The sequence below is a fragment of the Pan troglodytes genome, chromosome 9 (assembly GCF_028858775.2).
Source record: "Pan troglodytes isolate AG18354 chromosome 9, NHGRI_mPanTro3-v2.0_pri, whole genome shotgun sequence".
In the NCBI taxonomy this organism is placed as follows: domain Eukaryota; kingdom Metazoa; phylum Chordata; class Mammalia; order Primates; family Hominidae; genus Pan; species Pan troglodytes.
The window spans coordinates 17,780,000-17,794,423 of NC_072407.2; the positions used below are offsets into that span (position 1 = coordinate 17,780,000).

Below are 14,424 nucleotides of genomic sequence, written 5' to 3' on the forward strand. Positions count from 1 at the left end.
TGTTTTTTCCCCCTCCAATTTCACTAACTTAACTAATTGTTAGAACTATGTACTTTTTTGTTATTTTGGGTGCTTCTTCCTGTTTATTATTCAGTGTTATCAAGCTGTGTGTTAACAAGAACACAGCCCACCTTCTGTAGGCTTTATAGTAGAGAAGTTACCCTACTGATTCTGGCCTTAAGGACAGAAACAGAAACAAAGGAAAATGTATATTATTGAAAAATTTGTTTTCTGATCAGCAGATAATTTTAGTGCTACAAAACTGACATTTCCTCTCTCATAGAGTAGAATTTGACTTTTTAAAGGTGTCTTTATGTTTGATTTTTACATCACTCAGAGGAATTCTGAATCTTATTTTTCTCAGTGTGTAACATTTCACAGGATAGTAAGATCCTAGAAGCATTTTAACTCTTGTCAAAGTGCCATGCTTATGGAACAGCATCATTATATGAAACAGTTGTATAGTGGCCTAAGAACTAATGAACGTCTTTAGATTCCTTACTACCGAGAAGTGCCTTGGGGGGAAGTATTGGGGAAAATAGGATATAGACAGTTAAATATTGGTAAATCAGTGCTTGTGTAGGCAAACAAAGTGGCCATTATATCTACTTCAATGGGTACTTACCACAGGGTTGGACACTAGCATCTTTTATTGAAAAAAGAAATGTTAACCAGGATGCTACAGCTGATCTTTATTTGTGGAAAATGCTCAATAAGCCTTAATTTTTGAAAAAGGAAAAAGGAACCCACTGTTATTAGGAGCTTGACTACACTAAATAATTTGTACACTTTGGGTTTGCATTTTGGCTCTTTTTTTGTTGCTTATAGATTTCTTTCAGGTGAGGTTTTCTTTTTTTGAGATAGGTTCTCACCCTGTTGCATAGGCTGGACTCAAACTCTTCGCCTCATGCACTTCTTCTGCTTCAGCCTCCCAAGTAGTTGGGCACACAGTTGTGTGCCACTGTGCCTGGCTCAGAGGATGTTTTCTTTGATGTTGAGTCTGTCTTAGTCCATTTGTATTGATATAAAGGAATACCTGAAGCTGGGTAATTTGTAAAGAAAAGAGGTTTATGTGGCTCACAGTTTTGCAGGCTGTACAAGAAGCACGGCATCAGTATCTGCTTCTGGTGAGGGCCTCAGGAGGCTTCCACTCCTGGTGTAAGGTGAAGGGGAGCAGGCATCACACAGTGAGAGAGGAAGCAAGAGAGAAAGAGGAAGAGCTGCCAGTCTCTTTTCAACAGCCAGTTCTTGTGGCTGAGAACTGAGCCAGTTCTCACTATGAGTGAGAACACTTAGTGGCACCAAGCCATTAATGAGGAATCTGCCCACATGACCCAAACACCTCCTACCAGGCCCCACCTCCAACATTGGGAATCAGATTTCAACATGAGACTTGGTGGGACCAAACAAACCATATCTAAACCATAGCAGTCTTAATCAAAACATTAAGTGATGATTGCAGTTACCAAAATATAGTAGGAAAAACACTGGAGCATTGGTTTTCAATGCTTCAGATGGGAATCTATCAGAAAATCTTAATGGATATACTTAGCTCGAGGCTTCTTCATAATCTAACTTCTGTAAAACAAGTTGTGTTGCTTTTGACTAGAGGTGTGTCAACTCCAGATGGTAATGCTGCAGAACTTTGCTCCTTAGTTCAGCTAAAACCAGGTTCAGGAGTTCATAGTTAATTGAACATGGGAAAGTTAATTGAACATGGGAATGTGAAATTCTCGTTCAGTAGATGAGATTGTTGGGTAGACAGAATATTTCAAAGTGTGAGGTCCATGAGTCCATATTTTTAAAATGGGTTTTGAGTGGCTAAAAAAACAGTAAGAAACAACTCTTCGTTGTACCGTAGTCCTGTGAAATAGGTCCAACATGGGTTGGTGGTTGACAGTCTCAAGAGTAACAGGCAGTTACTTGATGCTGTTTGTGACAGACTGTATTTTCTAAGGATGGTTGCAACAGTATTTTCCATTGCACATGTGTGAGCTTGTACAGACCCTAACTGTTCTCTTATTCTGAGGTGGGATTTAAGTCCCTTGAATTTGGGCAGTCTTGTAAATCACTTGTAGCCAATAGAATGTGGCAGAAAATTACACTGTATGACTTCCAAGGCTAGGTCAGAAAAGGTGAGAGAGCTTTTGCCTAGCTCAAAAGAATACTGGTCTTTAAGCCATTAGCAGCTTTGTAAGTATCTGACTATTCTGAGGTCCCCATGCTATAAGGAAGCCCAAACTATCTCATGGGGAAAATCGAAGAGGCTAAAGTCCGGAGCTAGAACTGCTCAGCCAGAATTGCTTAGCTGAGCCCTTTACAAATTCCTAACTCATAAAAATTGTGGAAGAAAATAAAATGGTGGTTGTTTTAAAACACTAAGTTTTAGAGTGATTTTGTTATGTAGTGATAGGTAGCCAGAATACTCCATTCCATACTACTTTCCCATCCATACTTTTAAATTCTGTGCTTTTTAATTATTATATCAAGTTTTTGAACAAAGTAGTGGGCAAGAGTTTCTCTGAGTTTGTGACAGGATTATGTTATGTGCTCTTCTTCACTTGTAGTCTTTTCTGCAAAATAATACAGCCCAAGCCTCATCCCTGCATATCTTAATGGGCTTTCCTTTTAGAAATACAGATTTTAAAATATATATATCTTGAAAAAGGCTATAGGTCATGTCATCCTTTTGCATTCAGCCTCTGGCATATCTATATTTCTGAAGCCTGGCATTAATGTGTTGTTTTGTTTATGAAGATATTATTGTATCAAACAAGCATTTGTTGCCCATTTTACAGTGTGTCAGTAACAATAGTAGTAGTGAAATCATAGACAACGAATATTTAGACTGTACTGCTTTCCCATTGATGTCTTTCTCATTTATACTTCATTTTTCTGAATGTTTGTGGAATATTGGAAATCATTGTTTAAAACAGAGGTTGGCAAACTATGGCCTGCAAACTGTCTTCCTGTTTTTTTAAAGTTTTATTGGAACACAGCCACACCCATTCATTTATTTATTATCCATGGCTGCTTTTCTGGTACAGTGGCAGAGCTGAGAAGTTGTTGCTGAGATTGTATGGTTCACAAAGTGGAAAATACTTGTTACTTGGCCCTTTACAGAAACCTTTGCCAGCTCCTGGTTTAGACTGTTTCTTAGAAGTTGATTATCCTTTTTACTTTTTTAGTTTTTTACTTTTGAGGCAGGGTCTCACTCTGTCACCCAGGCTGGAGTGCAGTGGCACAATTATGGCTAACTGTAGTCTCAACCTCCTGGGCTCAAGTGATCCTTCCACCTCAGCCTCTCAAGTAGCTAGAATCACAGGTGTGCACCACTACGACTGGCTTATTTTTGTATTTTTTTTTTCAAGGTGGGGTTTTGCCTTGTTGCCAAGGCTGGTCTCAAACTCACGGGCTCAAGCAATCTGCCCACCTTGGCCTCTCACAGTGCCGGGATTACAGGCATGAGCCACTGCACTCAGCCAGTTCCCCCTTTTAAAGGGACATTTATTTGAAGTTATTTTTTCTTCTACTTTTAAAGACATGCAATCTAATGAATATTAAAAGATTATTTAACGTAACTTTCTATCTGCTGCTTGAATTTCTTTCAGTACTCCTACCATGTGATCTTCCAGCTGAAAGGGATAAGATAATGAGATAAGCAGAATTAATTAAATAATGACAGCTGGGAGTGGTGGCTCACGCCTGTAATCCCAGCACTTTGGGAGGCTGAGGCAGGTGGATTTTTTGAGGTCAGGAGTTGGAGACCAGCCTGGCCAACATGGTGAAACCTCATCTCTACTAAAAATACAAAAATTAGCTGGATGTGGTGGTGGGTGCCTGTAATCCCAGCTACTTGGGTGGTTGAGGTAGGAGAATTGCTTGAACCTGGGAGGCGGAGGTTGCAGTGAGCCGAGATCACGCCACTGCACTCCAGCCTGGCCGACAGAACAAGACTCCATCTCAAAAAAAAAAATGACAAAGCAGCATTGGATATGGGTGTGTTAAACACAGGAATTGCACCTGATTGGGAGTAAAAAAAACATAGATGAAATACTAATATTTTGTTATTTGTCCATTTGCTCAAAACTGTCTCTCCATTGGTAAGTTTTTTGTTTTTTTTTTTTAACAATTTTTCATAGAGATGGGGTCTAGCGATGTTGCCCAGGCTGGTCTCGAACTCCTGGCCTCAAGTGATCCTCCTGCCTGGGCTCCCAAAGTGCTGGGATCACAGGTGTGAACAACTGTGCTTAGCTTCATTGGTAGGTTTTGACTTTGAATTTGTTTACTTGCAGAAGGCACAGAAGAGCCAATTTTAATAGAAAAAACACGTAAATGGGCTGGACTTCCAGGTATAGCTATAGGTGGTAGAAATTTTTAGGTAGCTGGATTTAATGGTTAGATATTCAATTTGAGACTTTCCATTGCAGTACTTAGTTTCCCTAAATAAATGTGTAGCAGCTAAAACATGGAACTAAAAGTCCTTACAAATATACCTGTTGTGAGTTACTGGGTTTGTACAATAAATGATGATACAGAAAGATGCATACAAGTAGAGCCAGTCTAGACTTGACTGCAGTACTATATTGTGTATTGTACTATATTTGTATATTCTATGTACTTTATTGCTTTGTGAACATGGTGAACATTGTGAATGAGGTGAATCTCGCAGGAGATAGAAGAAGGTACATCCTTTTCCAAGATCAACATTATCTCGAGAGGGAAAGTAATTTTTCACATTCCATTCAGGAAATCCATCCTGTTAGAGTCCCGTTAATTATTTGTTTCATACATAAGTAACCATCTAATGTTTTTAATACATTTTCCATCTAATAAAGAAATGGAATGAATTTAAGTAATAAAGATTAGTAAAAGAAGGAAAACATAGGTTGAGCATCACATTAAAAATTTTTAGACTATTTCTGAAATATTACAGATCAGACTGACAGCTGAAGGCCCATACTGAGAATCATTACCATAGAAGTAAAGGGAAGATGCATAAGGAAATGTAATTGTGTGCCCAGTCTTTTGTGTTTATCTTCACAAAAATGCTATAAGGTGGAGTTGGGTGGGTTGGATGTTTTATCTGTATTTTAAAGATAAAGAAACTGCAGACCCAAACAGGTAAGCAAGCTCAACAGCAAGGTAAACAGGTGAGTTTAGATTCTAACCTAAACCTGCTAGACTTGGAGTCCCAGGGATTTCTATTGTGTCTTGGTGCTGGGTTATCTGAAAGGCTTGTTTCTATAAAGGGCCTACCTTATTTAGGAAGGAGCAGTTTATAAGCTGGGCCTCATTTCATTCAGTATTGAAAATGTTTTCACTAAACATTTAGTTTCCTAATAGCTCACTAGTCTGTGTACTTTATTGCTTTGTGAACATGGTGGCCATTCAAGTTTAAAAACGGCATTTAAGTTACAGTGTATATTTTCAAACTGAAGTGATCCATAGGATTACCTTGGTATAGGAATTTGTAGAAACATGTTTGAATGTATTATTAGTCTTAAGCAAGACCGCAAATCTTCTTGTTTTCTACCTTACCTTATTAACTCTACTGCCTTGGGGGTTTTTTGTTTCTAATATTTCAATAAAAGATTCTATCTAGGTAAGATCTCTCTGTGGGTCAGGTAGGGTGGAGTTGGAAATAAAGCCACTGATCTTTGATATGTGCGTCTTACCTGAAAATGATGTCTTTTTATTCAAATTGATAGTGACAATAATTAAATCCACCTAGAAGATGGTCTTCTGAGTAGTGTTCTAAGGTTGACAGTAGACTTTTCTCCCTCTCGTTTTGGCTGCCTCTGGAAATGGCCCTCAGGGAAATCCTGGTAAAGTCTAATTGCCTTTAGATTTTAACTACCTGATTTTTTTTTTTGTTTTTTGAAATGCAAGGTCTCACATATTTATTATTGAACCCAGCCAACTGGCACCTTCATAGCACATACAGAGAGAAAAAATATATTCCCAATAAGACGTGTCCAACTGTCCAGATAGTGGTGACATTTTCAGCTTGATATGGTAACATGGTTGTGACCTTGACATAGCATAAGTATGTGTGCCATCTCATGTGCAATTCTTTATAGACCCAGTCTGGTTCTTCTCCAGTGTTTCCTTTTGGAGTTGTACCTGATTTTATTACCAGTTTTCATCTAAATCCACTGGGAGTAGGACAATTTTTTGCTTTTGTTTCTTGGCCAGGAAACACTTAATCCGGAAACTCTTGTGAGAAGACATGGTGAGAAGCCAAGTCGAGCACACACAATGATGGTGGAGAAAGGAAGAGAGAGCCTGAATTTTTTAACAGTAAAATTTCTATACTGAGTTGCTAGTTTGGTCCATCAACTTTTAATGCAATGATGTGGAATTTTTAAGGATTCTCAGCAAGAGGTTGTCTTATTTCATATGTTAAAATTTTCTGTGGAGCAGATTTTTGTCCATTGTATGCAGTTAGTAAAAGCTGAGGCCTTGTAGTGGAGACTGCTGTTGTTTCCTCCTGTCGTGAGTCATACAACTTTAGAACTGGGTAGGACCTTTCAGATCATCTATTTTAACCCCTTCACTTTCTCTGAACTTCTCTTCTAGTGCTGTGCACTCAATTCTCATTCATGATGTGATGCCTTGACCTCGCTGAAGGACAAGTAGAAACTTTATGTGCCTTCTCTAAAAGTGGGATTTAGTTAGAAGATTTGGTTCCAATTTCACCCTACCCGTATAGACGTGCTGAGGGACCTTAGGCAAAAAAAGTTATTAAGGAGACTTTTGGAAAATAGTATCTGAAGGCATGAGAGAGAGACAGTTTGTGCTAAATAAATTTTTCTTTCCCTTTCTTCCCTTAACTATGTATTTTTCTCCTCACTGGTGAGTCTCTTTAAAACTTCATTCTTATTCTACCTGGCTGACCCATGGAATTTCCTCTCATTTCCTTTCCGCATACCCCACTTCTTATATATTTGTTCATATTTGTCTTACTGCTTAGCAAGTATCTGAAATAATCAGCTAACATTATGTTAAAAGTTCTAATTAATTTGAGTTGTTTTAAATTCTAATACAGAAAAAGGAATTCTCATTTCTCGGCACCAAAAAGCTGCCGTTTAAAAAAAAGTGGTAATTTTTTGTGCTTTTTAAAAAATGACTAGTCAAGTGCAATAGTGAGAAGAAGGGAACAAGTAGAGCAAAGAGTTCAGTCTATAACTGTGAACAATCAGTTGTGATAATTCACTATCTTCGGACCAGCTTTACACTTTTCTGATTATTGGAATACTCCAATCTCTCCTTTTAATTGTTTTATCTGTTTAAAAAAACTCTTTTAAAAAGTTGAAGATGAGAGGATCTTGTCTTTAATTATCCAGAAGTTTCTAAAATTAATGAAACAACATGATTAGCCTTCCATTAATATTAGGGCATTTATTAAGAGAATACAATCATGTTACAAAAGTGCAGGTTTATATTGAGTGGGGTGTTACCTTAGAAGTTCTCTGTGATTCTCCATTTGTGGTCATTTCAGGCTCTTTTGGCCCATGAGACCTGCGTGTTCTTTTGCAAATGAGGAAACAGGTTCAGAGTAGTAGCTTTATCTTAGGATCTCATAGCTGCTAAATTGCAGAGTTTGGACTTGAACTCCTAGCAAGTAAATATATCTTAAGTAGCTTTGTAATATGTTTCTCTTAATGCATTTATAAATGCAAATATGTGATAATTTTTTTTACAGCCACTAGGAAAACCCACTTTGTAAGTAAGCCTAAGTGAATTCCTTGAAAATAATGGTGATACATGGTACTCAGCATTTTGCTGATCTTCAGAAAGATTGCTTCTTTAACTTGAGTCAAAAGATAAGGTGTGTTTTGAACAAAATAGCTAGCTACGACTGCTAGGTGCTATTTCCTAAAGCAGCTCGAGAACAGTGAAAATAAATGTAAATTACCTTTCACAGTCCTGTCGTCCCCTTCCCAAGCGTGTGGGAATGCTAATGCTGCAGCTTTTCTCATATTGCAGTGGTGCAGCTACTTCTCAACAGATGACAGGCGCTTGTAGATATCTTGCTGTGTAGCAGGAATCTGAACAGCATGCTCTGGAAGGATTGTCAGCATTCCTTTCATGGCTTTTGCTTTTCTAGTTGCTTCTGGCCACTCTGGCAGGACTGTGGAAGATAGGACAAGTCTGAACTTCCCTTAAAAGAACTTTCATTTTTATTGGCTTTGCCAATAAGTTTGTAGGGTGAAGTGTATTGGTTGAATGGGGAAGCCAAGAATACATTTCTTTTCAAATTAGTGCGGCTTTCCTTTGAGCCAGAGGCAGAGTTTAAAAATATTTAGTGCTTGTCATATACACCATGGAATACTATGCAGCCATAAAAAATGATGAGTTCATGTCCTTTGTAGGGACATGGATGAAGCTGGAAACCATCATTCTCAGCAAACTATCGCAAGGACAAAAAACCAAACACCGCATGTTCTCATAGGTGGGAATTGCACAATGAGAACACATGGACACAGGAAGGGGAACATCACACACCGGGGACTGTTGTGGGGTGGGGGGAGGGGGGAGGGATAGCATTAGGAGATATACCTAATCCTAAATGACGAGTTAATGGGTGCAGCACACCAACATGGCACATGTATACATATGTAACAAACCTGCACGTTGTGCACATATACCCTAAAACTTAAAGTATAATAATAATAAAATTAAAAAAATTTGAAAATAAATATCAAAATGCACAATAAAAAAATAAAATGAGTCTCTTGTTGGCAGCAAAAAAAAAAAATATTTAGTGCTTGTGAAGTTTTTGGTGGCATTATGCTAAGTTGTGGGAATTGTTTTTTTTTTCCCTAGGAGGAAAACTGTGTAAGTCATTATAGTAGTATAAAATCACTTGTTAATAGCTTTGAAAGAAGCTGCTTCATTCTACAACTCTCTTAGCAAGCAATCTTTATTCTGTTAGGCTTGAGGAGAATTAAGCCTAACAGAATATTTATTTTCTGCTATTTGGTGGTGACAGATTAGCTGTTTAGGCTTTGGTAGGGCAGATGTCTTGATAACTGAAGAAAGTACATCATTCTGGGTTTTTTTTAGGGTTGAACTCATCCCAGGCTCTAATTTCTCAATTGTTAGAGGGAAAACTGCTTAATATCTTTCCCTGTCTTACATGCATATGTACACCTATGGAAAACTTTCTGGTGCCTGGTACCTAGTAGGCCCTTAATAAATATTTGTTGAATAAATTTTTACATAAGAAAAAAATAAAGCTCAAAGAATTAGCTGATCTAGGTATGTTCTCAGTATAGTATTTAATATATATTGAGTATGTAATTGTCATTAATACCTACTTGTTAGGAAGTATATTGATGCAGAATTATTCTTCATATCTCCCATATGAGGTTATTGACATCAAACCGTTTTATTTATTTATTTTTTTTAAGAGATGGGGTCTTCTGTGTTGCCCAGGCTGACCTTGAACTCCTGGGCTCAAGTGATCCCTCTGCCTCAGCCTTCAAGAGTAGCTGGGACCATTCATTTGAACTTCAATGCTCTGTAGTTTTAATTAGGCTTTTTGTCACTGAAATCTTGAAATAGTCTCAAACCTGAAGTAGATTATAATGAAAGTAACCATATAATTTATTGTGCAAACTGAGACACTTCTGAGAAATTAATCAAAATTAAGTGGGAACAGCATGTATAAACCAGGCTTGTTCTAGGCAAACTAGGACATATGATCCCTGTTTGTTTTTATTTTTCAAAGTAAATGTTTTATCGAAATAGAATAAATTCAGAAAGTCCATATATTCGAAGTGGACAGCTTGATGAATTTTTAAAAAATGAGCCTCCCAGATCAAGAAATAGAAATAGAACATCACCAGTATCCCAGAAGTCTCCTTCATGTTACCTTCTGGTCACTCCCTCTTCTTCCCTGCAAGACTTTTGGCCATAGATGTTTTGCCTAGTTTGAACTTTATATAAATGGCATCATATAGTAGTACACACTTTTTTACCTGGCCTTACTAGCTCAACGCTCCCTTTGTGAGATCCCTCCACATGTGTTTTAGCGATCGTTCCTTCATTTTTATTGTTTTTAAATATTTCATCATATGCATATACCACACTGTATATGTTATATTGTTGATGAACACTTGGGTTTTATTTTGGGCCAACAAAAATGGTGCTGTTATAACCATACTTGCTTGTTCTTTTGATGAACATATGTACTTATTTCTATTGGGTACATTTCTAGGTCCTATGATATGTGAATGTTCAGCTTTAGTGGGTAGTACCATCTCCTAAGTATCATATCAACCTGTACTTCCTCCAGCAGTAAGATGAGAGTTCCAGTTATTGTGCACCCTTATTCTGAGGGTCAGTGTAGTGGGATCACATAGGGGTTTTAACTTGATAACTAATGAAGTTGAGCCCCTTTTCATGTGCTGTCATTTCGATCTTTTTTTTTTTTTTTTTTTTTTGAGTTAGAGTCTTGCTCTGTCGGCCAGGCTGGAGTGCAGTGGCACGATCTTGGCACACTGCAACCTCCGTATCCCAGGCTCAAGCAATTCTCCTGCCTCAGCCTCCCAAGTCACTGGGATTAAAGGCGTGTGCCACCACGCCCGACTAATTTTTGTATTTTTAGTAGAGACAGGGTTTCACCATGTTGGCCAGGCTGGTCTCTGAACTCCTGACCTCAGGTAATCTGCCCGCCTCAGCCTCCCAAAGTGCTGGGATTACAGGTGTGAACCACCGCGCCTGGCCCAATCCTTTTTTGTAATGCCCATTTGTATACTTTCTTTTCTTGTTTGTTCAAGCCTTTCCCATTTTTCTATTGGTTTATCTCTCATTGATTTGGAATTTACATATTTATGTATTCTAGATATTAATGTTTTCATTATATATATATTACAAATATCTTTTACTCTGGTTTGCCTTTTCTCTTTATTGTTAATGTCTTGGGATAAACTTCATTTTAGTTTTGTCCAGTTTAGCAATATTTTCCTTTTTATGTTCTGTTTAAGAAATGACTGCATGAAAGTCATGGAAATGGTCCTCCTCTGTAATCTTGTAGAAACATAATTGTTTTACCTTTCACATTTAGATCTCCAGTTTATCTGAATTTCTGTGTATAGTGTGAGATAGAGTTCAAAATTTCATTTTTTCTATATGGATAATTGACTCTGCACCATTCTCTTCTTGTCCCAATACCACATTCCTGTAGCTTTATAATACATCTCAATATATGGTAATGTAAGTTCTCCATCTTTGTTATTTATGTTTGTCTTGGCTAATCTTGGCCCTTTGTATTTCCATAAACATTTTAAAATCTCAGTTTCCATATTAAAAAAACAGCGTAGATTTTGATTGGGATTATATTGACTTTAAGGATGGTAAATTGACATCTTCAGTCTTCCAATCTAGGAATATAGTATATGTCTCCACTTATTTAGGTGTTGTTTAATTTCTGTCAGTATTTAGTAGGTTTTAGAATAGAGGTCTTATATATCTTTTCTATCCTTTTCCAATTCTTGATGGTTTTTTAAAAAATAATTTATTGAGATGAGATTCACATAATATAAAATAACCATTTGTGTCTGTCTGTTTTGTGCTGCTATAACAAAATATCTTAGACTGGGTAATCTATAAAGAACAGAAATTTATTTCTCACCATTCTCGAGGCTGGGAAGTTCAAGATCAAAATGTACCAATTGTTTTGGTTGTCTGATGAGAGCTGCTCCCTGCTTCTAAGATGGCACGTTGTTGAACCCTCTAGGGGGAAGGAATGTTGTGTCCTCACCTGGCAGAAGGCAGAAAGAAAAGCAAGAGAGCAAACTAGCACAATGTTGAGTGAAGCCACTTTTATGAGGCCCTTAATCCCATTGATGAGGAAGGAGCCCTCCTGCCCTTATCTCCTCTTAAAAGAACCCTTCTCTTAATAGTACCACATTGGCAAAACCTGAATTTTGGAGGGGACACATTCAAATCATAGCACCATTTAAGTGAGCAATTCAGTGGCATTTAGTACATTCAGTGTTGTGCAACTGCCACCTCTATCTAGTTCCAAAACATTTCATCATTCGAAAGTAAAACTCCTTAAGCAGTTTCTCTATACTCAACTATTCCCCTATGCCACAGGCACAGGCAACTACCAGTTTGCATTCTGTCTCTGTAAATGTATCTGTTTTGGATATTTCATATGAAAGGAATCATACAGTATGTGACCTTTTGTGTCTGACTTCTTTCATTTGATGTATTTTTGAGGTTCATCCATGTTGTAGTAAGTATCAGAACTTTGTTCTTTTTTATGGCTCAGTAGTATTCCATTGTATGTATAAACCACAATTTGTTTATTCATTTGCTGATTGACATGTGGGCTATTTGTGCCACTTGGCTATCGTGAGCAGTGCTGCTATAGATTGAGTATCCCTAATCCAAAAAATCTGAAATTCAGAATGCTCCAAAATTCAAAACTTTTGACCGGGTGTGGTGGCTCATGCCAGTAATCCTAGCACTTTGGGTGGCCGAAGTGGGTGGATCACTTGAGGTCAGGAGTTCAAGACCAGCCTGGCCAACATGGAGAAACCCCATCTCTACTAAAAATATGAAAATTAGCTGGGCGTGGTGGCGGGCACCTGTAGTCCCAGCTACTCGAAGGCTGAGGCAGGAGACTCTCTTGAACCAGGAGGTAAAGGATGCAGTGAGCCGAGATTGCGTCACTGCACTTCAGCCTGGGTGACAGAGTGAGACTTTCCCCAGAAGGAAAAACTTTTAAGCACCAACATGATGCTCAAAGGAAATGCTTCCAGTTTTCATATGTTCAGATTGGGGATGTTCAACCAGTAAGCATAATGCAAATATTCCAAATTTGAAAAAAATCTGAACTATGAAATGCTTCTGGTCCAAAGCATTTCGGATTGGGGATACTTAACCTTACAAACCTGTGTCAACTTGTTTGAGAACCTGTTTTCAGTTTTTTGGTATGTTTACCTAGGAGTGGAATTGCTGGGTCATATGATAATTCTGTTTAACTTTTTAAGGAACTGCCAAACGTTTTTCCACAGCAGCTGAGCCATTTTACAGTCTCACCAACAGTGTATGATTGTTCTAATTTTTGTACGTCTTCACCAACACTTATTTTTTTCTGTAATTTTGGTGTTTTATACTGTTTTAAGTGGTATAATTTTGAGTTTAAAATTTTTCACTATTTGTTATTGGTATACAGAAATACATTTTTTCTCCATATAAACCTTGTAATCAGGTGACATTAAATTCGCTTGGGGGCTATTAATTTTAATGGTCTATTTATTTATTGGATTTTGTACTTACACCTGAATTTCCATTTTCTAAATGCTTTCATATTGTTTCCTTTTTTAGTAATTATATTATGGATGCAGCAGTCTTGTGAACAACTTAGAGAATATAGGAATTTAAATTTTCTTAAAATTTTTCCTTAGTTTCCTTTGTAGTTCTATTGCTTTTCATTTTGGTCTTTCTTTATTTTGTAGGTATTTTTCAAATATCTGGTGATCCGTGGTTATCTATTTGTATTTATAATGGAATAGGGTGGTTGGTTTTGGTAGCTGATAGTGGCTTCCTCTAGTTTTTTGAGGTCTGTTTTCTCAAAAGAGCTTTTCCACAGATGGTATGATTGAGAACTCTGCATGAGTTTCCTTTAAGGTGGGGATATCCAAGCTTTTGGCTTCCCTGGGCCACATTGGAAGAAGAATTGTCTTGGGCCACACATAAAATACACTGACACTAACGACAGCTAATGAGCTTAAAAAAAAATCACACAAAAGCTAATGATGTTTTAAGAAAGTTTATGAATTTGTGTTGGGCTGCATTCAAAGCCATCCTGGGCCATGGGTTGGACAAGCTTGCATTAAGGCCGGCAGCAGAGGCTGAGGACTTAAAATGTATTCTGAGCGCTATAAATGCTTTTTCCTTTTGTTTGTTTTTGTTTGCTCTCTCCTGATCCACTGCCTCCCCCCACCTTCGTTTGTGGATGTTTGGAGCAACCATCAGGCTCAATTCCAGTTCTCTTTTGTCCCTAGTACCCATGCTGGATGCTCTTCTCAATCAGATCTAGATACTAAGCCTGGGAGCCAAAGTTTATGCAGAAAGTAAGACTGTCATGAGTAGCTCTGCTGTTCTGTGAGCAATCTTTTAATTATCTTGATTTCCTTATGCTTTAGTCCAGCTTTTGGATCCTGACCTTGATGTTTTCTCCCAGGTTCCATTTAGGGGATTGGTAAAAAGAGCTCTTGCCTCATTATAGTCCTTTCCTGTCCTTGTTTTGCTTGGGTTGCTGTTTCTTCTGGTATGGCTATTCTACCAATTCAGTCTTACCTGTTTCTTCTAGAAATTCTTCTGTTTCTTTTCTTTCTTCCTTTTTGTTTGACTTGGTTTAATGGAGCTATTTTTTCCAGGTTGTTATGAACATATATT

General features: G+C 37.7%; 1 protein-coding gene across 4 annotated transcripts in view; it reads left to right on the forward strand.

The window, feature by feature from the left end:
- The window catches only part of FAR1 (fatty acyl-CoA reductase 1), a 63,281-nt gene that overhangs the window by 11,243 nt on the left and 37,614 nt on the right, over positions 1 to 14,424 (forward strand). The window lies entirely within an intron of this gene.